The sequence below is a fragment of the Anas platyrhynchos genome, chromosome 7 (assembly GCF_047663525.1).
Source record: "Anas platyrhynchos isolate ZD024472 breed Pekin duck chromosome 7, IASCAAS_PekinDuck_T2T, whole genome shotgun sequence".
NCBI classification, from domain to species: domain Eukaryota; kingdom Metazoa; phylum Chordata; class Aves; order Anseriformes; family Anatidae; genus Anas; species Anas platyrhynchos.
Window position 1 is genome coordinate 27,582,360 of NC_092593.1, and position 14,094 is coordinate 27,596,453.

General features: G+C 44.5%; 1 protein-coding gene across 9 annotated transcripts in view; it reads left to right on the forward strand.

Annotated features, from left to right (window-relative positions):
• The first annotated feature begins 417 nt into the window (after positions 1–417).
• CREB1 (cAMP responsive element binding protein 1) overlaps positions 418–14,094 on the forward strand; it is a 39,395-nt gene continuing 25,718 nt past the window's right edge. For 3 of the 9 annotated variants that reach the window (XM_072041118.1, XM_072041120.1, XM_072041119.1), the window contains exons 1-2: positions 421–559; positions 11,031–11,120. The gene's annotated coding sequence lies outside the window, so the exon portion shown is untranslated. Of the gene's footprint in view, positions 560–11,030; positions 11,121–14,094 lie in introns of all 9 variants that reach the window. The other 6 variants (XM_072041117.1, XM_027461074.3, XM_072041121.1 and 3 more) reach the window with 3 other exon arrangements.

Consider the following 14,094-nt stretch of genomic DNA (forward strand, 5'->3'; position numbering starts at 1 on the left):
GAGCCCCGCAGACGCCCCGCGCCCCCCCGGTGCCCCCAACCCCCCGCGTGCCCCCCGCGCCCCGCGCACGAGCAGCCCCGGCCCCGCGTGCGCCCCCGGCCCGCCGCCATTTTGTGCCCCGGGGCCGGGCGGCGCGAGGGGCCGGAGGGTCCCGCGCGCCGGGCGCCCGGGGCGGAAGCGCCGTTCGCGCCTTCCCGCGGCCGCTCGGCTCTTTCCGCCTCCCCCTCCGGGGCGCTTCGTTCGTTTCCGCGGCCGCTCGGCTCTTTCCGCGGGGGCCGGCGGCGCGCTCGGCCGTTCCCGCCGCCCCGCCGCGCGCTCGGCGGTTTCCGTGAACGCTCGGCGCTTTCCGTGCGGGCCGCGGCGCGCTCGGCGCTTGCTCCCTGGCTGGCGCTCCTCAGTCGGCCGCTGCCTGCCTGTCGCCGGGCTGGGAGCGCCTGTGTGTGCGCGAGTGACGCGGCGGAGGTGTAGTTTGACGCGGTGTGTTACGTGGGGGAGAGAATAAAACTGCGGCGAGAGCCCGGGCGCGAACGAAAGCAGTGACGGAGCAGCCTGGTAACCGGTAAGAGGAGGACGGCGCCCAGCGAGCAGGGGCGGGGGGGAGGGAAGCAGCCGCAGCCCGGCGGGGCCCCGCGGCCGGCAGCAGGCAGCAGGCGGGGGGCCCGGCCCCGCAGCGCCCCGCGGGAGGGGCGCCCGCGATAAAGATGGAGCCGAGCCCCGCAGCGGCCCCGCCGCGAACAAAGGATAATGGCGGATGCCAGACGGCCCCGGCGGCGGCCGACACGGCCGGGCGGAGGCCGCTCCGGTGGCAGCCAGCGGCGGCGCTCGGCTCGGCCCCGGCCCCGGCCCCGGCGGCCGGGCTGGGCTCGGCTCGGCCGGGCCGGGCCGGGCTGGGCTGGGCTCGCCGCGGCTCCCCGCGGGCTCGGTGGCGGCGCCGCCCGGCCGGGGATGTGACCCCTGCGCGGATGGCAGCGCTCGGGGCCGGCCTCCGGGGGCCGCCGCCGCCCGCCCGGCTCCGCGCTCCGCCAGCGGCGCCCGGCCCCGGGCAGCCCCGGGCAGCTCCCCGAGCACAGCCGGGGCCGGGGCCGCGGCGCCGGGCGGCAGCGGGCGAGACTGACGTGGCAGCAGCCGCCTGCGAAGGGGCTTCGGCCGCAGGTGCTTGCAGCGCTCTCACACACACACACGGATGATTTTTATTTTTTAGGTCATACGACTTTTTTTTTTTTTAACCTTTTTTTTTTTTTTTTTTTTTTACTCGCCCTTTTAAATACCGAACTGCTCCTGGAGCAGCACCTGTTACAAAACCATTTCTTCCAGGGGTTAGCGCCTCATTTCCCGTTTATCTAATAAAGGACCAGAGCCGTGTTTAGGAGCACTGGAGAGCCCGTTTCAGACCTGTCGTAACCACCAAGCACTCCTCTTTGCAGTACAGCAATTCCCCGTTACCAACAAATGCAGTTTTTCACATTAAAATATAATCCACCGAAATAAGTTCTTACTCAAGCTGAATAGCAGTGATTCCTGCGTGTCGATAGGCCTGTCCGTGCTGTGTGAATTGCTCTTCTCTGTCCCTCACTTCTTTTGGAATGAAGGCCAAAGGTGCTCTACATAGCTCTCCATAATGGCAACGTGCAAAGGGGGTTTCTGAAGTTGTAATTGATTAATAGCTGCCTGTGGACTTCACGGAGCAATGTAGCTGTTGACAGTGATTAAACAAAGCGTAGTGGCTGGTGTACTTCATTCATTCTTGGACCGATGGAATATGCACTTTTTAAATACAGAAACATGTCATTAAATCCTTGCATGTCGTTTTTCTGTAGCTTTAGAAACGCAACACCTTATTTATCCGCAGAACATTCTGTCTCATAATAGCATACAGGACTGTATGATCCATGTTTTCTAACACATACACCTGCATTTCCTTGTGAGCTTTGTGTCCTCACGCATCAGAGGGAAAAGGGAGCAGGCAGGTAGTTGTGTGTCTGCTAAACATCACTTCCAGGTGACCTAAAATCAAATATTTAAATGTAGAAAAGTATAATAATTTTTAATTCAATTGATAGGGTGCAAATATTAAAATGAGTACTCCCAGCTTTATATCCAGATCTGCTGTAAGTCGTCTGCATCTGATTTATATTATTTTCCTCCTCCCCCAGCTTTGGTGATAAAGGTGCTTACTTTCCTGGGTGGAAAAAAAAAAAAAAAAGGTTTGAAAGGGGAGAGTGATCTGTCGATGAAGAAAATTTAGGAACATCTAATTTAGACTGTCAAGTCATCAATCTGTCCGCGTCCTGGAAGCTTGCACCCGTGTAGCTATTGCTGGACCTGATATCAAATATAAAATATTCTGTAGTAGTTCATCTTACTGCATTCCTCCACGGTAAAAAGTGAACAGTCTCTTGCCTATATGCAGCTACAGCTCTGTAGGTGCAGATTTCGATAGTAGACAAGGCCCTCGTGAGGAATTTCTGTCGACACCCTTGTGAAACAAATGGGATATTCACACTTCACCTCTATTTTAGGATCTCTGTAAGCAAGTGGAGATCAGTTACTCATGCCACATGTCTCAAGGCTTTTTTGTAGAGAGAAGGCCTTGCTAGCGTTCTGCATCTAAAGTTAGTTTCATGGAAAATGACAGTAATGCTCATCCACAGAAACAACCCCGCTGAATTCGGCTGGAGCTCTCTGCTGCCCTGCCTGCGTGCAGCTGAAGTTTCATGGCAATACCGTGATTTTTCTCTAAATCAAAAACAGTGTTGCCTCATCTGCAGTCCGTGTGGTCACACTTCATGGTGATTATAAGAACCTGACCGCTCTGTGGTTAGCGATTTTCTTTGCGCTTCTGCCAGCACTAAGGCACTGGCACCTGGTTTATTTTTCAAAACTTTTGAGTCACTTGGTAGTACCGCAGTTACAAAGGTGAGTGAGAACAAGCACGACACCTTCCATTCTTGGATGTTTCTGAAACAGCCTTGTGCGCTGTTATGTAGGAGATAGACAAACATGTGGCTGGGTCTAGTTGCTCTTTTAGGTTTGCCAGGTAAAACAGCATTTGCAAACAGACGAGGATTTTCTCATTTCATGCTGCTGCTGTCTTTTTTTTTTTTTTTCTGGCAGCACTAGGTTTAGAGAATCTCTTGAGAAGTGGAGGGAATAAAAAACTGCAGGTGGTGGAAGAGCCTCCTAATGGGAGGGGGTAAAGGATTTGAAAGAAGTGTGTTCCTGTATGCATGTAAATTATTTATATTATTTAATTATTTATGTATGAACTTACATACATGCGTTTTTAAAACAACATGGATGCTTTTTTATGTAGTATCACAGGGAGCCCAATGCATAGTACAGGGATTTTTTTTACCCCTTGAGATAATAAGCATACCTCTTTTCTCTTGGGAGCGTTTTCAGATCTGATCTTTATCATAAATCTGAGACCATTAGGAGAAGGATGTAAAAATAGTTGCAAAGATACAAGAGTCCTGCCAATTGCTCTTCTGGATTTCATTAGGTGTCGGTTTGGTCTTTCAGACTAGACAACACCAGCTTCTTTAGATAAAGCTGCAGAAAGCCTTAGAATGAATTATTTTAAAGCAGCCTTCTTGCAGGAAAATGAAACAAAGATGTCTGCCCTTGAGGTTTTCACACTTTTTGGAGGAGAGAGTTTAAGCGATGTCTCTGATCCTCTAAGCATTGTTCCAGTGACAGCTTGGTTGGTCAGTGGGGTTTATCTGTAAAACTTATCTCTCTGGTTTGGAGGAACTGCAAGTCTGGGTTGTGTTTTCCTCTTCTGGCAGAATTTTTTTGAGATAAGCTTTCTAAACTTAGCAGGTTCTTTTCTTGAGCAGAGACTCACCTGGGGAGAAAGGAGCAGTACAGCATGGTAGCCTGAGAAATCCAGGGATGTCTGAAGTTTGCCTACTGCCTCGCAGACCGAAACCATGGTTCCACAAACATTTTTTGGACAGTAATACCGGCTTAAGCACCTCCACACCTGGTGATTTGCTCAGTCTTCTTCACTGCCCTGTCACAAACATTTGGGTCACTACATAGTAAGACTGGCTGAGGAAGTGACCCTTGGGGGGCTGGATTAGTTTTCCCCAGGCCCATTCCCTGCTTGCTGCATGGTGGTGGTGCCAGCACGATCAGGGGAAGGGACGGGACTGCAGTGAGCAGGAAGATAGGGGCAGCCTGAACAGCAGGGCTGCTAAATGAGGAAATGCAGCCTGCATAAGGCTTTTAAGTTACTGCTGTGTCCATAACCAAATTGGATCGCATGGATGCTGTTCTTTGTGCTGCAGCACTGGGTCATTTAGCTATGTTTAAGTTTTTATGTGTGTTAGATGAGTAAATCAATGAACACGAGCAGCAACTGTTCCTAAACTTGAGTACCACGTCCACATACTGTTTGTTGCACCACCTATTTGCTTGTGCGCTTTAACAACTGTCATGCTCACTTCCTCAGTCCTGCTCTCACATGCTTTGTTGTTCATCTGTTCATCTTCTACCCTCCTGTCTCCGTCCTCTGCAGCGCCTTGCTGCGATCTTAATCATTTCTCCAGCGCCTGTACAACCTCCTGTCACATTTCACCTCCAGTATTGCATGTGTTTTTCTGGTAGATGCTACTCTAAATCTTCTTTCATTCTCTACAGCTGTTCAAAGAGCAATCCAATTTTTTTTCCCCTGCACCTTTCCTAGGGCTGAATGTGAAATCTCTTCTCATTGAGCTGATCTTTTATACCCTGTAGAAAAATAGGTGGGAAACGTTATTTTTCTTGCCTTTGATGACTCCTCCTCTGGCGCTGTATAGCTGGCCCTGCCTCAAACTCTGCTGGTGCCTGTCCACTCCTCCAGGTGCCTTGGAATATGCACAGGGTTTGTAAATTTAAGCCTTTGTAGACTGTAGAGAGCTTTCTATTAAAACAAGCCTAGGGCATTACTATAAAAGTAGGGCTCCTGGCCCTCTGTGAAACTCACCCAAATTTTTCTCTTTTGTGCTGATAGGAAAATTCTGGACAATAGCAAGGGAGGGAAGATGTGAAAAAGGGCAGTGTGTGGTAACACCGCAGCATACCAGCAGCAGCAGTCTGTTTCTCTGTTTTCCTCTGAGCTGACAGAACTGTAAGTGGATCTTAAGAGACAGACATCTTACTCCTTCCCTTTCTCCTGCTGCTGGTTGTGTGGTGTGCCTCCATCCCTTCTGCTGGCTGTAGTGCTGACTGTACAGCTTAACGATACCACTAACGCAGGGGAAAGCTGCGCGCTTGGCAGGTTAGTTTTCTGCTGCGTGAGCGAGCTGAATCAGTTGGTGATGGAGATCCTGCTAGCACCGGCTCTGGTACAAATTTGCAGTGAGAGCACAGAAAGAGGAAGGAGGAACACGACTTTCTCCCTTCAGCAGCAGAGAGCTGGGTCGCTGTGCCCGTCACAGGGAGCTGCAGCACATCCTTGTTTCTAGTGGCAGAAGGAGGAGTCAGCTCTGTCCGTTTGTCTTTGCAGCTAGAAAGCTGTATCACAGTAAGTGGTGTTTCAGTTGAAATTAAATAGAAACTGAGAGGAAAGTTTCCCTCTTTTGAAAGCCTTGTGAAGCTGTGTGGTTGAACTAGCTGCTCCTCAGCAAAGGTAGGTATTAGGCTTCTCAGGACATTGGATCAGCATTATTTAGGATAGTTTTAACCAACCCTGATTTGAAAGACGAAGCTCCAGAAGGGGTTCAGGTCCGACACCTCAGTGTAAATCCTGCCATCCATCCCAAGGCACCTGGGCAGTGAGCTGGCTTTGCTTTCACTGTTACTGCAGATAAATGCTTCGGCCTCTCCTCCTGATTTTAAAAGTAACAACTGTGGCTGAAACTACTAGCATGAAAGTCGTAGTAAAAGGTTAACGTGGATTATATAACTAGTGGATAATATTCTGGGCAGGGTGGAGGAGGAGGCACGTTACCTGCTGCAAACAACTGCTTGCTTGGAGATGGAGCTGTTTGAAAAGCGTGGCGCCCTGCCCAGTCCTCAGCAAGCTTCTGTAGACTACATAAGAACTAATCAGCCTGGTTTTCGCTTCCCACTCATAAGGAGAGTCATCAGCAAAACAGTAATACTCAAATTACAGAATATATGTTTTCTTCAGCCTGTCTGTTCATTTCCTCCAGACATAAGACACCTGTGCCCGTGACCTGAGCTGTACTTCCATGGGTGGGTGAGGCATCAGCAGAGCAGGCTCTGCTTTCGCCTTCTCTGTTGCTGCTCCCATGCCACTAGTACTGGTGCAGCTGCTTGCTATGTGAGGTGAGTTGGATCAGAGAACAGGTCCACGTTGAAGATATTTTGTGTTTGCTGGTCTGTTTCCAGTCCAAATTGCTTCCCCGGCTCCCTTTACTGCACAGCCTCACAGACAGCCCTAAGGGTGGAAATAAATAAGGAGGAAAGCAGAGCTGGAGCTGGCAGTTCTACCGTCAGAAATGCTTGTCAGACCATAGTTGCAGAAAGCAAAATAGAGATTTTCCTTTGTGCGCTAATGCACTTTTGTGTATGAATGTAAGGCACAGACTGTTTCTTTCACTGACCCTTTTTGCTTCATCAATGGCTCCCCCGTTGCTTATTCAGCATCATCGTTCTGCATTTCAGAGTTACCAGCAAGTCACATCTCTGTTCCAGCAAGAGAGCTGTGTTGCCCACAGGTAATGCAGTTCTTAACTCTGTTTAAGTATCTGAGAACCAGGATAAATTATTCTTGGTTATGGAGATGGTACTTATGCAGAGCAGATCTGCCTGGCGGGCACGGGAAAGGTCTTTTTCATTTTAAATTTTCCTGAACTGTCCATGCAAATATAAAAATACATACAAAATAAGCCAGAGTCCACTGAGTTGATAACATTGCTACAATATTTGGTCATAGTTTAAGTTCAGTTGTTTTTTAGGGAGAGGGTATGTCATTGATGTAATTTTGGTACATTAAGCAAGATAAGGTGTCTTCTATTTCTGCAAGACCAGTCCTAATTGACCAATTGACTAACAATGATTTCAGTATAACTAGAAAAGCCAGAACAATTTTAGGAATTAAAATATTTTCAAGTCTGAGTGGTGGCTTAAGCCCCAAATCTTTCCGTTTTAATGTTGCAATAAATTTTGTGAATAGGAAGCATTCAGAAGTTGGACAAGGACAAGGTTTGTAAGGAAGCGCTGTTTTTCTTGTGCATACCTGGGCATGTTCTGCTGTAACACTTAGAGAAAATTCAGAGGCTTTCACTGTAGAGCATTAAAGCAAAAATGAGTCTATGCTGTCTGGTAAGAAAGAAACAAAGCTATTACAACAAAAAAATACATTGCTTTGGTAGATATAGCTTATTTTGAATTTGTTTCAGACGTTTGACTTTATATCTGGTAATTATGAACTTTGTATAAATAATTCAGTCTTATTTTCAGATGACCAGTTCTAATGATAATCTGTTAATAAAACAGTGAAAACATTGGTCTGAAACATCCATTTTGTTGTGTTTTCTTTCCGAATTCATTAAAAGTGGTGGTGTTTTTTAAACAAGGCTTCCCAGTATTTCCAAGTTATAGAACTTTGTGTTCTTGAACTCTAGAAGTGCCACATGATCCAAGCATCAATCAAAATTAACAATATATTTTTTAATAGTTTACACTTATAAAACTTTAAGCATAAATATCCGAAGTAGCATTTTTAACACATTAATCATTTAGCCACTGACATTCACGAGTGGGTTACAAACATTTGGAATGGAGCCGTCCATTCTTGTCAACAGACAGTCTCAGCACAGACACAAATTGCTACATAAAATTCTTGTCAAGTTTAATTATATGTTGATAATACTTAAACTCTATTTTGCCCTCAGCTTCTTAACTGATTGATAGTTCTCTGAGAAAGAAGAACAATAAGAAAAAAAATGTAGTCTATCACCTTGGAATTTCCAACATCTGACCCTCTTCAATTTGCAGTGTTTTGCTGAGCTGACCTCGTATTTGAACCTCAGGCTTTTTATTTCATTTTTACATGAAAAACACAAGTGGATGATGAAATTCAGGTGTCTAGTTTAATATTTTAAGTGACAAAATAAAGAGCTGACAGTTGCCCTCCATCATTATAGGATGGGAAAGGAAACATTTACTTGATTCATGGGAAAGTCCCCTGAATTTGTGGGACTTTCCAGTAGATTAAGCTTCTTAATATAAAGTTAAATCCATGTTATATTAGAATGTCATCTTTAATCACTGTAATCTCTAAGAAGCTTCAGTCCAGTCTTAAAGTACACTATTCTGATAAGTGTGTATTAATATTTTTGTACTATAAAATTAACCCAGACACTGAAAATGAGCTACTTCGGAAATGAAAGATTTCAGGTAATAATAAACATGGGTTTCTATGGATATCTGTCTTTGTCACATTACTACATATGCTTCCCTAAATCATACCTGGTATGTAATTTAAATTATAACATTTAAGGAAACACCTGTAGTGAGACGATTCCTTTCTCTACTACAGCTGCAAGATTACTTCTGTGTTGCACTCTTGGCCTTTGGGCTTGGAGCACTCTGGTTAGCCAGACTGGTGTGACTCTGTGTAATGATCTATTTTTATTTTATTTTATTTTTTATTTTTAGTGTGTCATTCCTGATCTGCTCCTATCATCCAAAAGAGAGATGGATGATCCTTATGTAATTTCAAAGTAGTCATAGGTGTTCACTTAAGTATTTGCTAATGGACCCAGTGATCCAGTGATAAATTATTCTGCATATTTTAGAGCAAAGCCTGTGCAGGAAGTCCTATTATTAAATACCCTTGTGCTGACCCCATGACATCATTGTCCGAATTCACATTTTCTAAGAGAGTACTCTTGTTGAGCAGCCAGTCATCGCTGCAGTAATTGTTTGCTGAGAACAAGTTTAGTGGTTTCCCTACTGCAGAGACAGCCGTGCACTGAACACAGATGTGCATAGTGTCTCCCTGCGGAGTTCCACGCTGCTGCACGCTTGGGATTGCCACAGTTCCTTCAGCTGGTGCCTCTGAACTGGGATGTTTAAAGGTTGCTTGGCACGTGGACAAAGATCCTTGCAACACATCGAAATGTTTTCAAATATGTCCCGCAGCAAAGTGTGCCTTGCTCTGCCAGAATGACTGGTGGGGCAGTTAAAGGCCATGAGACACAGAAATGCATATGGAGGAAAACAAATATGATCCGGTTGAATGACTGTGCCAGGTCAAGAAGAAATTTCAAGCCCTTCCAGATCTACACTGTGGAAAAAAAGGCACACATTCACCTTCGTAGATGGGTCTTAACCTTGCTAGCTTTGCATCGTTTTCTGCTGCAAATACTACTTGCATCACTGGTATGGACACGCCACCTCCCATTTTCTCCCTCTCACTGGGGAGGAAGGAGGTTTTTTGTCTGCTTTGCTTTCCTTTCTGACATTCTGGACTGTCTTAGCCCCTCTCTCGGAGCACCGGCACATGCCAGTGTTTGTTATGAAAGGAGGTGGCCAAAACATTCTGCCTCCTGTTGACCAGCATGGCGGGATAAATTACTGGGCATCTCTGTTGCTGACTGTCACCGGAGCATGGTTTCTGAGTTACTCAGTGCCAGCCAGGTCCAACCTACTTCCTCAAGGCAGGAGTCATGCAGCTGCTTTCGTGTGGTGCTGAGCCCAAGCCAGTAATGCCTGCTAAGAGGCCTGGTGTACCAGCTCAGGCGCAGGGCCTCATTAGCAGAACAGAGATGTTTACTTACTGTTGTACTCACATTATTTGGGTTCAGGCTGCATTAATACACCACATGACTTGGAGATTGTTGTTGGTTCATTTCCAGCCAGCTTTCGCCATGGACTCAGCAGATGCAGTCCCCACCCTCTCTGAGGTACCTCCTGTTTGCAGAAGTGAGCATATTCAGTAAGCTGCAGCATCTAGTAGCATCACAGAGGCTGCCTTTGGAGTCACAAAACAAAACCAAAAACAGTCGTATTGACACAGGTGTGTCTTCCTTTTTTATTAAAAACTGCCATCAAGCTAGTGAGTGGTTACAGTTTAGCACTAAAGTGCAAAAAAGTGACTGATGTCATTGCTGCAGTCAGTCATGTTGATAGGTCAAGTTCAGATCTCAGGGACTATTCACTCCTCAGTTTTCCACCCACAGTTCAGAAAGAAGTAAAACACAGTCACGAGCAATTGTGCTTATTACTAGTTCTCTAGGCCCATACCAATTGCTAAGAGCTTGCTTCCCAAGTTCATGATATATTAAGTGGGACCTTTGGATCCCAAGGGCTGTCACAAAAATCATTTGATGCTTGTGTCTTGTGTTGTATTAAAGATGTCTGCATACAAATCATACTGTTCAGGTGTATCGTTGTGCTTATTTTTGATTTACCAACAGCTACACATTGCAAAATAAGACACATTACTTACAGTAGACATATGGAGAAAAGAGCGCTGTACTTTGATATTTTTACATGTTTTGATTTTTATGAGAGGAAAACTTCTTTCTACAGCTAGTAGGAATTACAAGAAATGAGTATAGGTTGAAAAGTAGGTGCTTACTATATTCCAAAAATGATCTCGGAGAAAAGATGGTAAACTGTAGTAAAGTGCCATCAGTTTGTATGTAAATGTACTTTATAGATAACATTGGCAAGAAACATAAAAGAACTACAAGATTTGCTAAATTCTTAGAAACATGCAAGTTCTCCTGAAGTCTTTGTGAATAGATTGTGTATGCTGCCTACATCATCCTTAAAAATCTCTGTTTTCTCACATATTTGCTAAAGGTATTCATAAATATTTATCATGTTTCTGTCTTATGATAAAGATCACAGGCATAAAGCATATGAATTACTCTCTTCATACCCTATGTGCATTCAGTATGTGGACAGAACATTTATAAGTAGAATATATTTAAGGATTCTGTCTTCAATAGTAATAATGATAGCTGGCAAATGACTTTATAACCTGTCTTGAGTTTGTTTTGACGTTTTAAGTAAAGTCTGACAGTGGTAAGGCATTTGTTTTCTTTTCATTGTTAATGTCTTAGGCTTGCTCTCATCTCCTGCCCTCCGGTTCTAGAGGACTCCTTGGCAAAAGTGGTGTATTCACACAAGATCCATCCCAACTATTAGATGAGGTTCGTAGCTTAAATAGAAACTATATTATCAGCTGCATTAAAATACGTTTGCTTTTTTTTTTTTTTTTAAGATGGGCAGGAGGATTCATCCTTACATTTAGCACCCAATTCCTATTCTTGAAGGGAAAGGTTATAATTCAGTTAGGTCCCTTGGTGATGCTATAATGAGCAAGAAAAGGTGGTACAGATTAATTATGAATGTGTACAGGTGCTTGCTGGATGCACTTGTATTTGTTCACAGAATTCATGTATTTGTTCACAGAATTCACATATTCAATAAATAAATTGCAGTTAATTACTGTCAGAGTCTCTGATCCTTTTAGCAAGCTTGAAGGCAGGAACACTGGATACTAATACAATGCCAAGAGTGTAGAGTCGAACGAGGAAAACCCAGTACTGAAGAATGCTAAAGCATCATTCATTCACACACTGCACATGTGCATATCGGTTCACCTCTGCCTAGTAAATGTAAGCTGTATTGTGTTACGCTAACAGAAAACAAAAAAACTGATGGCTGATTTGAGTGCTCTACTTTGTAGGTATGAATTCAGATTTTAGATTTCCCACCTTTGTTTTAAACCCTGAGACAGCTTTTTCACTAGTAAGAGGGAGATTGAGCATGCAAACCAAATAATTTGTTCCGATACTGCCATCACTTCGATACCTAAATCTGTTAATTATGAGAAGCTTACACTGACTTTGAAAGTACAGCTACAAGTGCTGTTCTGCTAGAAGAAGTTCTGCTAAAAAAGTTACGAGACAAAAATGTTTGTTACATGTAATAACCAAGTTCCCTGGTTGTATTTTTCAGTGATCTATCTGTATGAAGATACTACATTGTTCACCTCACTTGCTTTGGCTGCTACAATTTATATTCAGTAAACAGTGTTCAGAGGCATTTCTCAGTATCATATTGATGTAGACAGAGGTGGGACTGTGGGTATTACGTTCAGCTGATGGTCTGATTCCACTTTGTGTGACAACTATTTAAAGTGAGGTTCAGTTTTTCTTCTAAATTCAAGATCAAATATTTATCGTCACCGATAAGAAGAACCTTTCCAGCTTTTTATTCTTCAATTTGCAAGGCAGAATGCTGTACTTGAATGCAAATATCTGGGGAATTTTCTCCATTTTTGGCATTTTCAACAGAGGTGATTATTGAGGCCATTCTTGTACTCACACTTAAAGTTGGTTTGCATGGCCCTTGCGCTGCCCTTTCTAGAAGCCAGCATAATCATCAATTGGGTGTGTGATGAACTGGTTCAGAGGAGTGGTAAAAGGTACTTTTAAGAACAATAAGCAAACTAAGTTGTGTTCACAGCATGGCACACAGTCTTCAGTCACCTAAAGGAGAGAGCAAGGCATGAGCAAATACTTGAGAACAGTGGCAGTTTAGGATGACAGTGAAGCTCTGGTAAAATTGCAATTCCTGTGCCAACTCATTGTAGTCATTAGTGACAGAGATAATTATGGGCCTGTCTTGTCCTGTTAAACATTTATTGCTAGTTATTTGAAGTCCCATGTGTTAGCTGTAAATAAAATTATTTTTCTGTGAACATTTTCAGCCTGGCAGAGATTGAATGGAATTCATAGAGCAGCTGCTCAGCCATAGCTGAAAGGGCTGCCACGCTGCGAGGTAATAGTAGAAATGTTTACAGATTTGAAGTGAATGTCCTCAGTAATTACACTGAAAAGGTGAAAACAAATAATAGCACACAAGAGCCATGTTTTATGACCTTTTCAGTGCTTTCATGGTGGATCTTTGGCTTTATAAAGCCACATGTAGTAAATACAGAGTGAGTTGAATTCCTGGAACTGTAGACTGGAGCTGTATTTGCCTTCTGAACAATGGTGCTGGTATGCCTGCTATGAATAAATTGAAATACAGTCTGTAATGAGCACTGCTTGAGGAACAGACTTGACATGCTCGCTTTGGAGAAACTTTCCAGAACTCAGAACATCCAGTGAAGTCAGGATTGGTGTATACACAATGTTTGTGTAGCTGCCTGACACTGGTGTTAAATTGCCATAAAACAAAAGCTGTTACCATATTTATTTTCTTGTTTGAACATCCTTGAATCTATCTCATGCCAAATATTGCCAAAGATAATAAAATGAAAGGTGGTATGCAGAAGGGAGCAAAAATTGCGTTTAGAACAAGAAGCTATGAGTGATATATGTGAAAGGCAAGTGCTTTGTGGAACAGTTTATTCCATTTAATACATGTAGACCTCTCTATTTGTAGCTACTGCATTTTAAAGATATTTTGGAGGAGAGGTGTTATTCCAATTTTTGCTTACAAATGTATTTTAAAGAACCTCAGTCTCGCTCTGGTTCACAGCTTCCTTACAAGTTAACCTGAGCCAAGCAATGTTCCCTTTTGCTGGAGAATTTCTTGATAGCCTCACGTCTGTAGAGTAGGCCTTTCTCACTCCTCCTTATGAGAGGCTTCCTTGTGAGCCTTTAACAAGTTTTTATCTGATATGCAGTAGCTGAATGAGACTGTAAAGGGCTGACAAATATGCTGAGGTGTTCTCTCCTTCCTCTTGGGGTTCCTCAGACTTCAGAATCAAAGGAAAAACAGAGTCATCTACTGGTTGTCCATTTGGGAACAGCGACTTTTCTAATGTAGGAGTTAGGCACACATACCTTTTACAACACAAGCACTTCCTAGGCCCTAAGCACGTTATGGTGAAACAGAAAGCACAGGCCTAGAGGAAGCAACAGAAAATCACCAGAACAGAGCATGGAGCAGCTGTTGCTGTTAGGCTGTAAGGGGGAACATGGGGTGCTTCCACTGGAGCAGGCGCCCTCCCTTCCCTCAGCCCCCACACTGCCCTGGCCCTGCACTGCCACGAGCATCCCTGCAGCTGGGCATTGAACTGGGCCAGGAAGATTGTGGCCATAGCAGTGACCTTTTCAGGTGATGTCTGTGTGAAGGTGTGACTGGATGTGGCTCGTGTCAGGCTCAGCA